The sequence below is a fragment of the Pinus tabuliformis genome, chromosome 9 (assembly GCF_031772625.1).
Source record: "Pinus tabuliformis cultivar Carrire ecotype Pingquan chromosome 9, CPIR1, whole genome shotgun sequence".
NCBI lineage: Eukaryota > Viridiplantae > Streptophyta > Pinopsida > Pinales > Pinaceae > Pinus > Pinus tabuliformis.
In genome coordinates this window covers 599,629,700-599,646,694 of record NC_142307.1, presented here as the reverse complement: position 1 = coordinate 599,646,694, position 16,995 = coordinate 599,629,700, and positions in this window count along the sequence as shown.

The following is a 16,995-nucleotide window of genomic DNA, read 5'->3' as shown; positions in this document are numbered from 1 at the left end:
CAAGGAGTATGCTAAAGGAAAAGCATTTGCCAAATGATTATTGGGCTGAAGTTGTACACTATGCAGTATATATTTTGAATAGGTGTCCAACAAAAGCAGTGATGAACAAAGTGCCAGAAGAAGCATGGAGTGGGAGAAGGCAAGGAGTCACCCACATGAAAGTTTTTGGATGTGTGGCTTATGCACACATTCCATATCAGCTAAGGAAGAAGTTGGACAACAAAGGGGAGAAATGTATTTTCATTGGATACAGTGAGGAATCCAAAGCTTACAGGTTGTATATCCCATCTACCAAGAAGTTTTTTGTGAGCAGAGATGTTCAGTTCATTGAGGAGGAAGCTTGGGATGGAAGCATAGAGAAAACAATGAATATTAAAAATTGTTTGTCTCATGATGAAAATGATGACGAGATGGTTGAAATACATCCCCAAACAACAACGCCAACAGAAGGACAACAAGGGACACCCTTGAGGAAAAATGAAAGTGCTTCTCCAAGAAAACCACAAGGAGGAAATTCAAGTGCATCTTCAAGCACTTGCACACCGAATGAAAGAGGTAAGAAATTCAGAAATTTAAGTGATATTTATGATGAAGGAATGAATTCCCTGTTTGCTTTGTATTGTCATGTTGATGACCCTATTCATTTCGAAGATGCAATTAAAAATGTGAAATGGATAGAAGCTATGGATGAGGAGATGAGTGCCATAGAAAGAAACGAGACATGGGATTTGGTTGAGCTACCCAAAGGTAGAGAAGTAATTGCAGTTAAATGGGTCTATAAGACCAAGAGCAAGCTGAAGGCAAGATAGAAAGGCACAAGGCAAGACTTGTTGTCAAGGGATACAAGCAACAGTATGGGAAAGATTATGAAGAGACTTTTGCACTGGTTGCAAGAATGGAAAGAGTGAGAGCGGTGTTGTCCATAACAACACAAAACATGTGGAAATTTTACCAAGTGGACGTGAAGTCAGCATTCCTAAATGGAGTGTTAAAGGAAGAGGTCTACATTGAACAACTTCCATGCTATGCGAAGAAAGCCCAAGAGCACAAAGTGTGCAGATTGAAGAAAGCTTTTTATTGGTTGAAGCAAGCGCCAAGAATGTGGTACAGTAGAATAGATTCCTGTCTACTGGAAAATGAATTTGCAAAGTGTGAGGGAGAACCCACCGTTTACATCAAAGAAAAGGATGGTAAAATTTTAATTGTAGTGTTGTATGTTGATGATGTGATTTTTAAAGGTAATGATGACTACCTCATTAAAAATTTTAAAACAACATGAAAGAAGAATTTGAAATGACTGACATGGGTTTGCTTAAATACTTCTTAGGAATAGAAGTAGATCAAAATGAAAATGGAATTTTTATTTCGCAGGCAAAATATATAGATGAAGTGTTGGGCAAATTTAACATGCAGGACAGCAAGGCAGCAATCACTCCCACAGTAATGGGATTAAAACTCAGCAAAGAGGACAGCGGCAAGGATTTTGATCTTAGCTTGTATAAGAACATAGTTGGTAGCCTAATGTATTTGACTGCAACTAGGCCGGATATAATGTTTGCTGTTAGTTTACTTTCTAGATTCATGGGGAGGCCAAAAGAAGCACATTGGCAGGTAGCAAAAAGAATTCTGAGGTATTTTAAAGGTACAAAAAGATTTGGCATTTTATATACTCTTTCAAAAAGTTTAGATTTAGTTGGACACACTGATAGTGATTGGGCTGGAAATGTAGATGATCGGAAAAGCACATCCGGTTATCTCGTTCACATGGGTTCAGGAGCCATTTCATGGGCTTCTAAGAAACGGCCCATTGTGGCATTGTCTACAGCAGAGGAAGAATACGTGGCAGCTACAGCAGCAGCGTGTCAAGCAGTTTGGATGAGAAGGATGCTAAGGAGCTTATGCCAAGAGCAAACAGAAGCAATGGTTATTTTTTGTGACAATAGCTCAGTTATTGCCCTGTCCAAGAATTCTCTATTTCACAAACGAACAAAACACATTGATACAAGGTTCCACTACATCAGAGAATTGGTGAACAACGGAGAAATTGTTTTACAACATTGCAACACTCAAGAACAGGTTGCGGACATTTTGACCAAGCCTTTGGGATAGAAAAGTTTTGAGTTTTTAAGGAAACGTCTGGGTATGATTGATAACCCAGCAGTTGAAATTAAAGGGGAGTGTTGAAATAATAATTTCAACTGCAGCTGTATTTTACTTTGCAATGCGATCTTATCGCAGATCGCAAATCTCATGCATGCACCTATCTCTGTTTGTTCACTTGATTTCTGTTGATTGCGATGTTGCAATGCGATGCGATCACATATCACAGATCGCACCCATTTGTTTCAAGCATCCCCCTGTTTTACAACGAATGCGATTTCGCGATGCGATTAAATCGCAAATCGCAAATCACAAAATTTCAATGGTTGAAGTACGGGCCTGCACATGAACATTACATGAAGTTTTGGGTTTCACCGTCGTTTATTGCAGTGAAGAAATAAATGGTATTTACTCTTGTTCGTAGATTGTAGGTAAATGTTTTTAATTTTATTATTTGTTTAAGGCACGAAAGTATGGCATAGTAAATGTGTGTAAGTTTTTTTTGTTGTTGCATATGTAATGTAATATGTTTTTTTTGAGTTGACCATTGTAATGTGAGGAAAGCGCGGGGTGAAACACACAACAGTGTGAACATGAAAATGCAGCAACATGAAGATTTTTTTTGTTGAAGAAACGAAATGTAATGAGCAGCAGAACATGTAAAATATTTTTTTTTTGCTTTACAGCAGTAAATGTAAGATTTTGTTTTTACACAACAGTGAATGTAATTTTCTGTAGTTGAAGTCTGTTTTTACAGCAGTGAATGTAAAGGAGATTTTTACACACAACAGTGTAAAATCTTAGGAGGAGACAGAGTAATTTTTTTTTTTGTTGAAATGTTCTTGTTGAATCCCTCTCAGAAAGAGGAAGAAATTTGTAACTGAAGTTCTCTTTGATTAATGAATACAAGTTTTATTTTGTATGACGAAAAACTCTATCTGCTTAGAATTTTTTTTTGCTTCCCTGTGCTAAGATCCTGTGGAGAAAAACAGAGCATTGTTCTCAAACGCTCAAAGACTCAGTGAAGAAAGGATCCAGGTATTTCTCAAAGATTTTTTTTTCTGTTGTTGTTGAAGAAACAGTGAGTTATTTTAAATACACAGTCAGGTATTTGAAGCATAGTTTAGAGTGCAAGAATGGCCAGCACCAGTACCAGCACTAGCATGGGTATTTTTAATACTCAGCTCCCACAGTTTAATGGAAAAAACTATGACTCTTGGGCAATAACCATGAGAGCCCTGTTTGCCTCACAAGACTTATGGGAAATAGTTGAAGATGGTTTTAAAGAACCATCAGATGAAAATAAGTTTAATAATCTAACTCAGGCAGAGAAAGATCTGTTGAAGAGCTACACAAAGAAGGATTCAAAAGCCCTCATATTTTTATATCAAGTAGTGCATGAGAGTGTGTTTCCAACGATAGCAACAACAAAGACATCTAGAGAAGCATGGAAAACTCTCAAGACAGCCTATCAAGGCATGGAGAAAGTGAAGACAACAAAACTACAGTTGCTGAGGAGAGATTTTGAGAATCTGTGTGATCCAGATTTAAACAGGAACGCAAAAAATTACAGAGATAACCATATACATAAAGACGCAGCGGAAATAATACTTCATTTCATTAATGGAAAATACTGAAATATGCTTACAACCAGAAATGGAAATAAACCAGCTAGGGCGATGGTAGCTTATCTCTGAGAAGAGATGTGATGGCTAAATGCCTCTGAACTATCTTACAATGAGGCTCGAAGGCCTATTTATTGTTGAGAAACAGTGGAAAAACCCTTAACATTCCAAAACCTAACCCTAGAAGATGAAACGCCAAACTATGGGCCCCGTTTGGGGTAAGTTGGTACATCAACTTCCCGGGGTCATAACTTTGGCATACGATCTCCGTTTGACGCATACAATAGCTTGTTAGAAAGATTTATCCGAGCACTATCATTGTTGCAACGGGCAACATCGGTCCATTCCATGGACCCATGTTGCCCCCTGATTCCCCAAAAAACGTCGTTTAGGGCCTCAAAACGGCTTCAGAAGTTCAGGACCCGAAAAACTGCTAAAAATAGTAAGTTGTGCTACAATTAAGGAAACTGAAAATGCTGAGAAGAACAATGGTGGGGGTCCAGGTGGACTTGGCAGGTGGCCACCAATATCCACCTGGATCATTCCTCCCCCCTTGGGAAGCAATGGTCCCCATTGCGTTGAGCTCCTCCATGAGATGAGGAAACTTTTGCTGAACTTGTTCCCTGGTGAGCCACTTGCCCTGCTGAAGGAGTTGGCCTGCTTTGACAACTCGATACAGTTGGATATTCTGTTGGCGAGTGTTCTTGATCTGTGTGTCCATGATCCGATCAGTTGTAGCTTGTTCCATGCAATCTGGATTTAATTCTATGGGTTTGAGCTGTTTTGCAATGTCGGATGTGTCTAGCAATGGTGGAAAGTATGGACGAAGGCGGTCCACATTGAACACTAGGTGCAGGCCAAGGAATGGGGGAATGCTAAGCTCAAATGCATTGTCTCCCATAGCCTTAGTAATGGTGTAAGGACTATATCGGAGTGGTCTCAATTTCTGATAGGTTCCAGTAAGGCGTTCCTTTTGCAAATGCAACCAGACTTTGTCGCCCACCTGAAACTTGTGTGGCACCCGATGTTGATCATGTCGCTGCTTGTACTTGGCATTTGATTTCTCAAGAATGTCATGGACCTGCTGGCGAATGTGTTGGATGCGCTCAATGAAGTTGGTGGCCTTATCTGCTTCGAACTGGACATGAGCTGAATTTATGTGACTAGCTGCAAGTGGCATGGCCACATCAATGGGGCATAGTGGCTGGAATCCCAAACCCGCCTGAAAAGGGCTATGGCCAGTGGAGCTGTGAAGAGCTCGGTTGTAGCTGTGTTGAACATAGGGGAGGCTTTCGTCCCATGTGCGTGGATGCTTTGAGTTATAATGCGCAGAATGTGCACAGTCATCCTATTGACAACCTCTGTCTGGCCATCAGTTTGAGGATGGAAGGCTGTGGACTTCGTGAGTTTGGTGTCCAGCATTGACCAGAGACTGGACCAAAATGTGCTGAGAAACCGACTGTCCCGATCTGAGATGATAGACTATGGGATCCCAAAGTGCACCCACACTCGTTCAAAGAAGAGTTTAGCAGTGGCTTCTGCTGTGATATTCTTCTTGCAGGCCACCATAATGGCCATCTTCGAGAACCTGTCGACGACCACAAAAACACAGTCATTTCCATGCTTAGTGGAAGGAAGGCCTGACATGTAATCCATGGAGATGGATTCCCAAGGTCGACTTGGGGTAGGCAGTGGGATATAGAGGCCGTGCTTCTTAATGGTCGGTTTGGCAATGGCACAGGCAGTACATGATCTGATGTACTTTCCAACATCATGTCGAAGATTCGGCCAATAGAAATAATTTTGCAGAACTGCCACTGTTTTCTCGACCCCGAAATGCCCAGCAGCCCGACTGTAGTGGGCTTCCCAAATCATCTTGGCACACTCTCTTGAAGGAACACAAAGGTGACCGAGGTGGCATAATAGGGCATCCTAAAGGTGAAAATCTGGAACATTCCGACCCTCCAAGAGTGTCTGGTATGTGTGGCCGAATTCTGGGTCGCTTTTGTAGAGAAGTGGCCAATCAGAAGTCTCTTGCCCACAAGAGTTGATCACGGTGGTTAACGCCATGATCGGTGGTCGACTGAGGCAATCTGCAACATTATTGGTGCTGCCCTTCTTATACTTGATATTCAAGTGGAACAGTTGCAGGTATGTAGACCACTTCTGATGGCGATCATTCTGCAACTTCCCTTGGGTCTGTATGAACTGCAGGGGTCAGTGGTCTGTGTGGATGACCGTTTCCTTCCCCAAAATGTAATGCTCCCATTGTCAGCAGGCCTGTGCAATGGAATACATCTCTTTATCATAAGTTGGGTACTTCCGGACGGTGTCTGAAAGTGTTTCACTGTGATATGCCACTGGATGTCCATGTTGAGTAAGGACTGCCCCAATAGCATAGTCAGAGGCATCTGTCTCGACCTCAAATGGTTGTTGTAAATCTGGTAACGCGAGCACTGGTGCCGTGCAGAGGCGATCCTTCAACTCCATGAATGCCTTCTGTTAAGATTCAGACAAAAAGAATTTTGCTTTCGCCCCTCCCTTGGTGACTTGACTCAAGGGCCAAGAAATATGTGAAAACCCCAACACAAACTTGCAGTAGAAGTTGGCAAGACCTAGAAAGCTGCGGAGCTCTGTTAGAGTGGTTGGAGAGGCCCAATCCTGAATGACTTGGATCTTGGCTGGATCGACATGCACCCCCTGTTCATCAATGATGTATCCCAGATACTGAACTTGGGTCATGCCAAAAGTGCATTTCTCCAAATTGGCACATAGCTTGTGTTGCCGCAGTGTTTGGAGAACCTATCGGATGTGGTGGAGGTGCTCTTCCCAACTCTGGCTGAAGATCAGAATGTCATCCAAGTATACTACTACAAAGGAGTTGGTGAATGGCTGCAAGATGTCATCCATTAGCCTCATGAAGGTTGCAGGAGCATTCGTCAATCCGAAAGGCATAACCAACCATTCGAAGAGGCCCTCCTTGGATTTGAAGGCAGTCTTCCATACATCAGAGGGTTCGATTGGTACCTGGTGATATCCTGACTTCAGATCGATCTTGCTAAAATATTTCGCCCCCTTTAGTTGGTCTAGGAGGTCATCAATCCGCGAGATCGGGTACCTATTACGGACAGTGATCTTGTTCAGCGCCTGATAGTCAATACAGAGTCTCCACGTCCCATCCTTCTTCTGTACCAACACGATCGAGCTCCCACAGGGCGATGAACTCGGACGGATGTGACCTTTCTACAGGAGCTCCTGAATCTGCCTCTTGATTTCATCGCTCTCCAGAACGGAGCGCCGATAAATTGGTCCATTGGGTAGCGGCGCACTTGGGGTCAGATCGATGGAGTGCTTGACTTAACAGTGCAGAGGAACCCCTGCTGGGGAGGTGAAGATGTCCTCGTACTCCTCCACAACCTTGTCCATCTGTAGTTGTCGTGCAGAGGGACCCCGTCTGGAGGCCGCGACCACTGTCTTCTTCTTTCCTTGAGGGCGTATCATCAGGAAAACAAATTTCCTGGTTTTGGAAATGATCTTACTGCATTGTTTTGCAGTAATCAAAGAGATGGCGGTAGGTGGTGCTACCTCTAGTATCCTGTACAACTTATTTCCCAATGTAATAATAACAGCACGGGGCCTTGATTCATACACAGCATGTCGCTTCCACAAGTATGGTTGTCCTAGTAATACATCACAAACTTCAAGGGGAGCAATGTCACACAATACCTCATCCGTGAAGGGCTTGATGTTGTATTGAAGGTGACACTACTGGCTCACGCGAAGATCTCGTCCTTGGTGAAGCCACCAATGGTGTATGGTTGTGGATGTGTTGTGGTCGGTAAACCCAACCGCTTCACGACCTCTTCCGAAATGAGGTTCTTTTGACTCCCGCTATCAACAATGAACTGTATCGGCGAGCCCTTTACCCACATCTGGGAGTGGAAGAGACGCTCCTCCTCCTCTGGCTCTTCGGGTTCATTTTTCTAGATCTTCGCAGTAGCAACAGTGGCGCTGGGATCCGCATCAATGATCTGCTTCCCTTTTTCATTCCCCTTATCGGGTTCTGACTCAGAGTCGGAACATGCATCTGATTCTGAAACCCTTGGCTCAGCCACCAGTGACTGCTTGGCCCGACACTCACTTGTGTTGTGAGTGGAGCTCTTATGGAACTCGCACCATTTTCCAGTGTCCTTTCTCGGCTTCGTGGCACTGTTATTTGCTTGCAGCTTCGGCTGGTTGTCTTGGGCTGTCTCGCCTTGGCTTTGTCCTTTGTTCTGTGGTTTAGGGGCACGTTTCCCCTGCTTTGGATTCGCAGATCCAAAGTCTCGCTTCTTTTGTTTAAACTTCTGCTCAACCTTGACGGCATATCGGTATGCTGCGCCGAGCGAGGAGATGTTTAGGAATTGTATTTCTTCCTGGATGTACTTGTGCAGGCAGCCACGGTATTTGAGTATCAAATGTTGCTCCGAATCCTTGATACCCAACTTTGTGCGAAGGATATGGAAAAGATTGGTGAACTCCGGCACGTCTTGGTCCCTTCCCTGCCGCAGCGTGGTCCACTTTATGTATTCATCCTCATAGCTTCCAAAAGAGTAGTACTGCTCCTTGATGGCATCCCGGAACGAATCCCAGGTGGGTGCGGCTGAAAATAGTGAGCCAGTACTTTCATCCTTCTGCTCGCAGTAGGTTTCCCACCAGTCCTTGATGTGGGGGGCTGCTTTGAGAAGAGCAAAAAAAATCTTTTCCCGACTCGAAAATTCATGAACAGAAAAATAACCCTCTAGAAGATTTAACCATTTATCTACGGCATCTGCGTCTATCTGACCCTCGAATATGGTGATTTCAAAATTAACTTGTACCTTAAAGGGTGTGGCGTTTCCAGAGTAGCTGCTGGAAGCCGATGCGTTTCTTCTGAGTAGCCGCTGAAGGATCTGGGCAAATCTGTCCATCATCACATTCCGTTGTCGCTCGAGGGCTTCTTCGAGCAAGATTTTGATGGGATCTCCTGCCCCCTCATCTTTCTTCTCATCCGCCATGGGAGGCCGTCGGGATTTGCGAGGCTGGTCTTGCAAAGGTTCAACCAGTTTAAGCCCTAACTCCTTATATCCCGACCTTGTTGGGGACATGCAAAGAAAAATAGAGAAAAAGCAGACCGCTCTGATACCACTGATCCGGATTTAAACAGGAACACAACAAATTATAGAGATAACCATATACACAAAGATGCAGCAGAAATAATACTTCATTTCATTAATGGAAAACACTGAAATATGCTTACAACCAGAAATGGAAATAAACCAGCTAGGGTGATGGTAGCTTATCTCTGAGAAGAGATGTGATGGCTACATGCCTCTGAACTATCTTACAATGAGGCTCAAAGGCCTATTTATTGTTGAGAAACAGTGGAAAAACCCTTAACATTCCAAAACCTAACCCTAGAAGATGAAACGCCAAACTATGGGCCCCTTTTGGGGTAAGTTGGTACATCAACTTCCCGGGGTCGTAACTTTGGCATACGATCTCCGTTTGACGCATACAATAGCTCGTTAGAAAGATCTATCCGAGCACTATCATTGTTGGAATGGGCAACATCGGCCCATTCCATGGACCCATGTTGCCTTCGGATTCCCCAAAAAACATCGTTTAGGGCCTCAAAACGGCTCCGGAAGTTCAGGACCCGAAAAACTGCTAAAAATAGTAAGTTGTGCTACAATTAAGGAAACTGAAAATGCTGAGAAGAACAATGGTGGGGGTCCAGGTGGACTTGGAAGGTGGCCACCAATATCCACCTGGATCACTGTGCATGAAGGAGTCAGATAATATTGATTCTTTCTTCACACATGTGATTGGTCTAGTCACACAAATAAGATCTCATGGAGAAACTCTTGAAGAAAGGAGGATTGTGGAGAAACTATTGAGGGTCCTACCCTCAAAGTTCGATGTGATTGTCACTACCATAGAAGAGACAAAGGATCTCACAAAGTTTTCAGTTGATGAACTTCATGCATAACTAATAACACATGAACAGAGGTTGAGTAGAAATGAAAAATCATCTCTAGAGCAAGCCTTCAAGAACCAGATGTCCTTTGGAAGAGGAAGAGGTCAAGGTAGAGAAAACCATAGAGGAAGAGGCAGAAGCCAAAACAGAGGTGGAAGGAACAGTCCAACAAATTCTCAAGGAAGAGGAAGCAATCCAAATCAGAACCAAGGCCAAGACAGCAACCAACAAAGAGGACAACATCATGCGCAAGGACAAATGTATGAAAAATCCAAGGTCCAATGTTATTATTGTAAAAATATGGGCATTATGCCGATGAATGTAGGAAGAAGCAGCATGATATGTGTAATAGATCTAGTGCAAATATCACTATAGAAAATATCAGCCAAGATAATGTGCTTTTAGCTTGTAACATGGCTAAAACAAATAGTGATGATATATGGTTTCTAGACTACGGTTGCAGCAACCATATGAAAGGAAACATGGCCCTGTTTTCTGCTTTAGATCAAAGTGTGAAGTCACAAGTCACACTTGGGACTGTTAGTAAAGTTTTTGTTATGGGTAAAGGAGAAGTTAAAATATTTACAAAGAAAGGTGAAAGGAAAACCATAGCAGATGTCTATTATGTTCCTGGAATGAAGTGTAACCTCTTAAGTATTGGATAACTTGTTCAAAAAGGTTACAATGTTTTCTTTGAGAATGATGTATGCACCATCATGGATAGAGCACCCAGCAAAAGATGTATTGCTAAAGTGAAGATGATGAGAAATAGGATGTTCCCTCTCAGAATAAAGGCAGATTTGAAAAATAAAGAAGTAATTGCAGCTGTTACCCAAGAGGATTTCCAAAGCATACCAAAGGATGAAAATTGGTTGTGGCACTTGAGATTTGGACATCTCAGCTTTGGAGGTCTTAACTTGCTGAGTAGAAAAGGAATGGTAAGAGGATTACCATTGATAGAGAAACCAGATAGCCGTTGTGAAGGTTGTATATTGGGAAAACAACATAGAGAAAGTTTTCCATTAGGGAAAAGCATCAGGGTAAAAGCACCCTTAGAAATTGTCCACTCAGACTTATGTGGACCAATGCAAACTCCATCACTTGCAGGCAGCCAATATTTTCTAACATTCATTGATGATTTCACCAGAAAGACTTGGGTTTATTTCCTAAAGAACAAAAGTGAAGTGTTTGAAAAATTTCGAAATTTCAAAGCACTTGTGGAAAACCAAAGCGGGCTACACATCAATGTTCTAAGAACTAACAGAGGAGGTGAGTATATCTCAAAGGAATTCCTACAGTTTTGTAGAGAAAATGGAATACACAAACAATTTACCACAAGGTACACTCCACAGCAAAATGGAGTAGCTGAAAGAAAGAATATGACCATCATGGATATGGCAAGGAGTATGCTAAAGGCAAAGCGTTTGCCAAATGATTATTGGGCTAAAACTGTACACTATGCAATATATATTTTGAATAGGTGTCCAACAAAAGCAGTGATGAACAAAGTGCCAGAGGAAGCATGGAGAGGGAGAAAGCAAGGAGTCACCCACATGAAAGTTTTTGGATGTGTGGCTTACGCACACATTCCAGATCAGCTAAGGAAGAAGTTGGACAACAAAGGGGAGAAATTTATTTTCATTGGATACAGTAAGGAATACAAAGCTTACAAGTTGTATATCCCATCTACGAAGAAGTTTTTTGTGAGAAGAAATGTTCAGTTCATTGAGGAGGAAGCTTGGGATGGAAGCATAGAGAAAACAATGAATGTTAAAAACTGTTTGTCTCATGATGAAAATGATGAGGAGATGGCTGAAATACATCCCCAAACAGTGGTACCAACACAAGGACAACAAGGGACACCCTTGAGGAGAAGTGAAAGTGCTTCTCCAAGCACACCACAAGGAGGAAATTTAAGTGCATCTTCAAGCACTTGCACACCGAATGAAAGAGGTAAGAAATTCAGAAATTTAAGTGATATTTATGATGAAGGAATGAATTCCTTGTTTTCTTTGTATTGTCATGTTGATGACGCTATTCATTTCGAATATGCAATTAAAGATGAGAAATGAATAGAAGCTATGGATGAGGAGATGAGTGCCATAGAAAGAAACAAGACATGGGATTTGGTTGAGCTACCAAGAGGTAAAGAAGTAATTGGAGTTAAATGGGTCTATAAGACCAAGAGCAATGCTGAAGGCAAGATAGAAAGGCACAAGGCAAGACTTTTTGTTGAGGGATAGAGGCAGCAGTATGGGAAAGATTATGAGGAGACTTTCGCACTGGTTGCAAGAATGGAAACCGTGAGAGCACTACTGTCCATAGCAGCACAAAACAAGTGGAAAGTTTACCAAATGGACGTGAAGTCAGCATTCCTAAATGGAGTGTTAAAGGAAGAGGTCTACATTGAACAACCTCCAGGCTATGACAAGAAAGGCCAAGAGCACAAAGTGTGCAGATTGAAGAAAGCTCTTTATGGGCTGAAGCAAGTGCCAAGAACGTGGTACAGTAGAATAGATTCCTATCTACTGGAAAATGAATTTGCAAAGTGTGAGGGAGAACCCACCGTTTACATCAAAGAAAAGGAAGGTAAAATTTTAATTTTAGTGTTGTATGTTGATGATGTGATTTTCACAGGTAATGATGACTACCTCATTAAAAATTTCAAAACAGTCATGAAAGAAGAATTTGAAATGACTGACATGGGTTTGCTGAAATAATTCTTAGGAATAGAAGTAGATCAAAATGAAAATGGAATTTTTATTTCGTAGGCAAAATATGTAAATGAAGTGTTGGGCAGATTTAACATGCAGGACAACAAGGCATCAATCACTCCCATAGTAATGGGATTAAAGCTCAACAAAGAGGACAACAACAAGGATTTTGATCCTAGCTTGTATAAGAGCATAGTTGGCAGCCTAGTGTATTTGACTGCAACTAGGCCGGATATAATGTTTGTTGTTAGTTTAATTTCCAGATTCATGGAGAGGCCGAAAGAAGCACATTGGCAGGCAGCAAAAAGAATTCTGAGGTATGTTAAAGGTACAAAAAGATTTGGTATTTTATATACTCTTTCAGAAAGTTCGGATTTAGTTGGATACACCGATAGTGATTGGGCTGGAAGTGTAGATGATCAGAAAAGCACATCCGATTATCTCTTTCACATGGGCTCAGGAGCCATTTCATGGGCTTCTAAGAAATAGCCCATTGTGGCGTTGTCTACAGCAGAGGCAGAATACGTGGCAGCTACAGCGGCAACGTGTCAAGCAGTTTGGATAAGAAGGATGCTAAGGAGCTTATGCCAAGAGCAGGAAGAAGCAATGGTTATTTTTTGTGACAATAGCTCAGCTATTGCCCTATCCAAGAATTCTGTGTTTCACAAACGAACGAAACACATTGATAGAAGGTTCCACTACATCAGAGAATTTGTGAACAACGGAGAAATTGTTTTACAACATTGCAGCACTCGAGAATAGGTTGCAGACATTTTGACCAAGCCTTTGGGACAGAAAAGTTTTGAGTTTTTAAGGAAACGTCTGGGTATGATTGATAACCCAACAGTTGAAATTAAAGGGGAGTGTTGAAATAATAATTTCAGCTGCAGCTTTATTTTACTTTTCGATCCGATCTTATCGCAGATCGCAAATCGCATGCATGCACCTACCTCCATTTGTTCACTTGATTTATGTCGATTGCGATGTTGTTATGTGATCCGATCGCATATCACAGATCGCACCCATTTGTTTCAAGCATCCCCCTGTTTTACAGTGAATGCGATTTCGCGATGCGATGAAATCGCAAATCGCAAATCGCAAAATTTCAATGGTTGAAGTACGGGCCTGCACATGAACATTATGAGAAGTTTTGGGTTTGACCGCCATTTACTGCAGTGAAGAAATATATGGTATTTACTCCTAGTCGTAGATTGTAGGTAAATGTTTTTAATTTTATTATTTGTTTACGTCATGGAAGTATGGCATAGTAAATGTGTGTAAGTTTTTTTTATTGTTGCATATGTAATGTAATATGTTTTTCTTAGTTGACCATTGTAATGTGAGGAAAGCGTGGGGTGAAACACACAACAGTGTGAGTATGAAAAATGCAGTGGCATGAAGATTTTTTTGTTGAAGAAACGAAATGTAATGAGCAGCAGAACATGTAAAAGAATTTTTTTTTGCTTTACAGCAGTAAATGTAAGATTTTTTTTTTACACAACAGTGAATGTAATTTTCTGTAGTTGAATTCTGTTTTTACAGCAGTGAATGTAAAGGATATTTTTACACACAGAAGTGTAAAATCTCAGGAGGAGACAGAGTAATTTTTTTTTTGTTGAAATGTTCTTGGTGAATCCCTCTGAGAAGGAAGAAGAAATTTGTAACTGAAGTTCTCTTTGATTAATGAATACAAGTTTTATTTTGTATGAGGAAAAACTTTATCTGCTCAGAATTTTTTTTTGCTTCCCTGTCCTAAGATCCTGTGGAGAAAAACAGAGCATTGTTCTCTGTTCAGTTATTTTGTTTTGGAATTTTACCAGAAAAATTCCCAACAGTGGTATCAAAGCTTGCCCAGGCTCTTTGAAGGTTTCAAAGAAGCTGAAAGGAAGGATTTCTTGCTGCAGCAGCTTCTTCAGCAGAGTGAAGACTCAACCAAGAAAGGATCCAGGTATTTCTCAAAGATTTTTTTTGTGTTGCTGCTGAAGAAACATTGAGTTATCTTAAATACACAGTCAGGTATTTGAAGCATAGTTTATAGTGCAAGAATGGCCAACACAAGTACCAGCATTAGCATGGGTATTTTTAATACTCAGCTCCCACAGTTTAATGGAAAAAACTATGACTATTGGGCAATAACCATGAGAGCCCTGTTTGCCTCACAAGACTTATGGGAAATAGTTGAAGATGGTTTTAAAGAACCAGTAGATGAAAATGAGTTTAATAATCTAACTCGGGCAGAGAAAGATCTGTTGAAGAGCTACAAGAAGAAGGATTGAAAAGCCCTCATATTTTTATATCAAGCAGTGCATGAGAGTGTGTTTCCAAGGATAGCAGCAGCAAAGACATCCAAATAAGCATGGAAAACTCTCAAGACAGCCTATCAAGGCATGGAGAAAGTGAAGACAACAAAACTACAGTTGCTAGGGAGAGATTTTGAGAATCTGTGCATGAAGGAGTCAGATAATATTGATTCATTCTTCACAGATGTGATTGGTCTGGTCACACAAATAAGATCTTATGGAGAAACTCTTGAAGAAAGGAGGATTGTGGAGAAACTATTGAGGGTCCTACCCTCAAAGTTCGATGTGATTGTCACTACCATAGAAGAGACAAAGGATATCACAAACTTTTTAGTTGATGAACTTCATGCATCACTGATAACACATGAGCAGAGGTTGAGTAGAAATGAAAAGTCATCTCTAGAGAAAGCCTTCAAGACCCAGATGTCCTTTGGAAGAGGAAGAGGTCAAGGCAGAGGAAACAAGAGAGGAAGAGGCAGAAGCCAAAACAGAGGTGGAAGGAACAGTCCAGCAAATGCTCAAGGAAGAGGTAGCAATCCAAATCAGAACCAAGGCCAAGGCAGCAGCCAACAAAGAGGACAACATCATGCTCAAGGACAAATTTATGAAAAATCCAATGTCCAATGTTATTATTGTAAAAATTATGGGCATTATGCCAATGAATGTAAGAAGAAGCAGCATGATATGAGTAATATATCTAGTGAAAATATCACTAGAGAAAATATCAGCCAAGATAATGTGCTTTTAGCTTGTAACATGGCTGAAACAAACAATGATGATATATGGTTTCTAGACTCCAGTTGCAGCAACCATATGACAAGAAACATAGCCCTGTTTTCTACTTTAGATCAAAGTGTGAAGTCACAAGTCACACCTGGGACTGATAGTAAAGTTTATGTTATGGTTAAAGGAGAAGTTAAAATATTTACAAAGAAAGGTGAAAGGAAAACCATAGCAGATGTCTATTATGTTCCTGGAATGAAGTGTAACCTCTTAAGTATTGGACAGCTTGTTCAAAAGGGTTACAATGTTTTCTTTGAGAATGATGTATGCACCATCATGGATAGAGCACCCAACAAAAGATGTATTGCTGAAGTGAAGATGACAAGGAACAGGATGTTCTCGCTTAGAAAAAAGGCAGATTTGAAAAATAAAGAAGTAATTGCAGCTGTTATGCAAGTGGCTTTTCAAAGCTTACAAAAGGATGAAAATTGATTGTGGCACTTGAGATTTGGACATCTCAACTTTGGAGGTCTTAAGTTGCTGATAGAAAAGGAATGGTAAGAGGATTACCATTGATAGAGAAACTGGACAGACTTTGTTAAGGTTGTATATTGGGAAAACAACATAGAGAAAGTTTTCCATCAGGGAAAAGCATCAGGGCAAAAGCACCCTTATAAATTGTCCACTCAGACTTATTTTGACCAATGCAAACTCCATCACTTGTAGGCAGCTAATATTTTCTAGCATTCAATTATGATTTCACCAGAAAGACTTGGGTTTATTTCCTAAAGAACAAAAGTGAAGTGTTTGAAAAATTTTGAAATTTCAAGGCACTTGTGGAAAACCAAAGTGGGCTACAGATCGAAGTTCTAAGAACTGACAGAGGAGGTGAGTATATCTCCAAGGAATTCTTACGATTTTGTAAAGAAAATGGAATACACAAATAGTTTACCACAAGGTACACTCCGCAGCAAAATGGAGTAGCTGAAAGAGAGAATAGGACCATCATGGATATGGCAAGGAGTATGCTAAAGGCAAAGCATTTTCCAAATGATTATTGGGCTGAAGCTGTACATTGTGTAGTATATATTTTGAATAGGTTTCCAACAAAAGCAGTTATGAACAAAGTGCCAGAAGAAGCATGGAGTGGGAGAAAGAAAGGAGTCACCCACATGAAAATTTTTGGATGTGTGGCTTATGCACACATTCCAGATCAGCTACGGAAGAAGTTGGACAACAAAGGGGAGAAATGTATTTTCATTAGATACAGTGAGGAATCCAAAGCTTACAGGTTGTATATCCCATCTACCAAGAAGTTTTTTGTGAGTAGAGTTGTTTAGTTCATTGAGGAGGAAGCTTGGGATGGAAGCATAGAGAAAACAATGAATGTTAAGAACTGTTTGTCTCATGATGAAAATGATGAGAAGATGGCTGAAATAAATCCCCAAATAGTAGCGCCAATACAAGGACAACAAGGGACACCCTTGAGGAGAAATGAAAGTGCTTCTCCAAGCACACCACAAGGAGGAAATTCA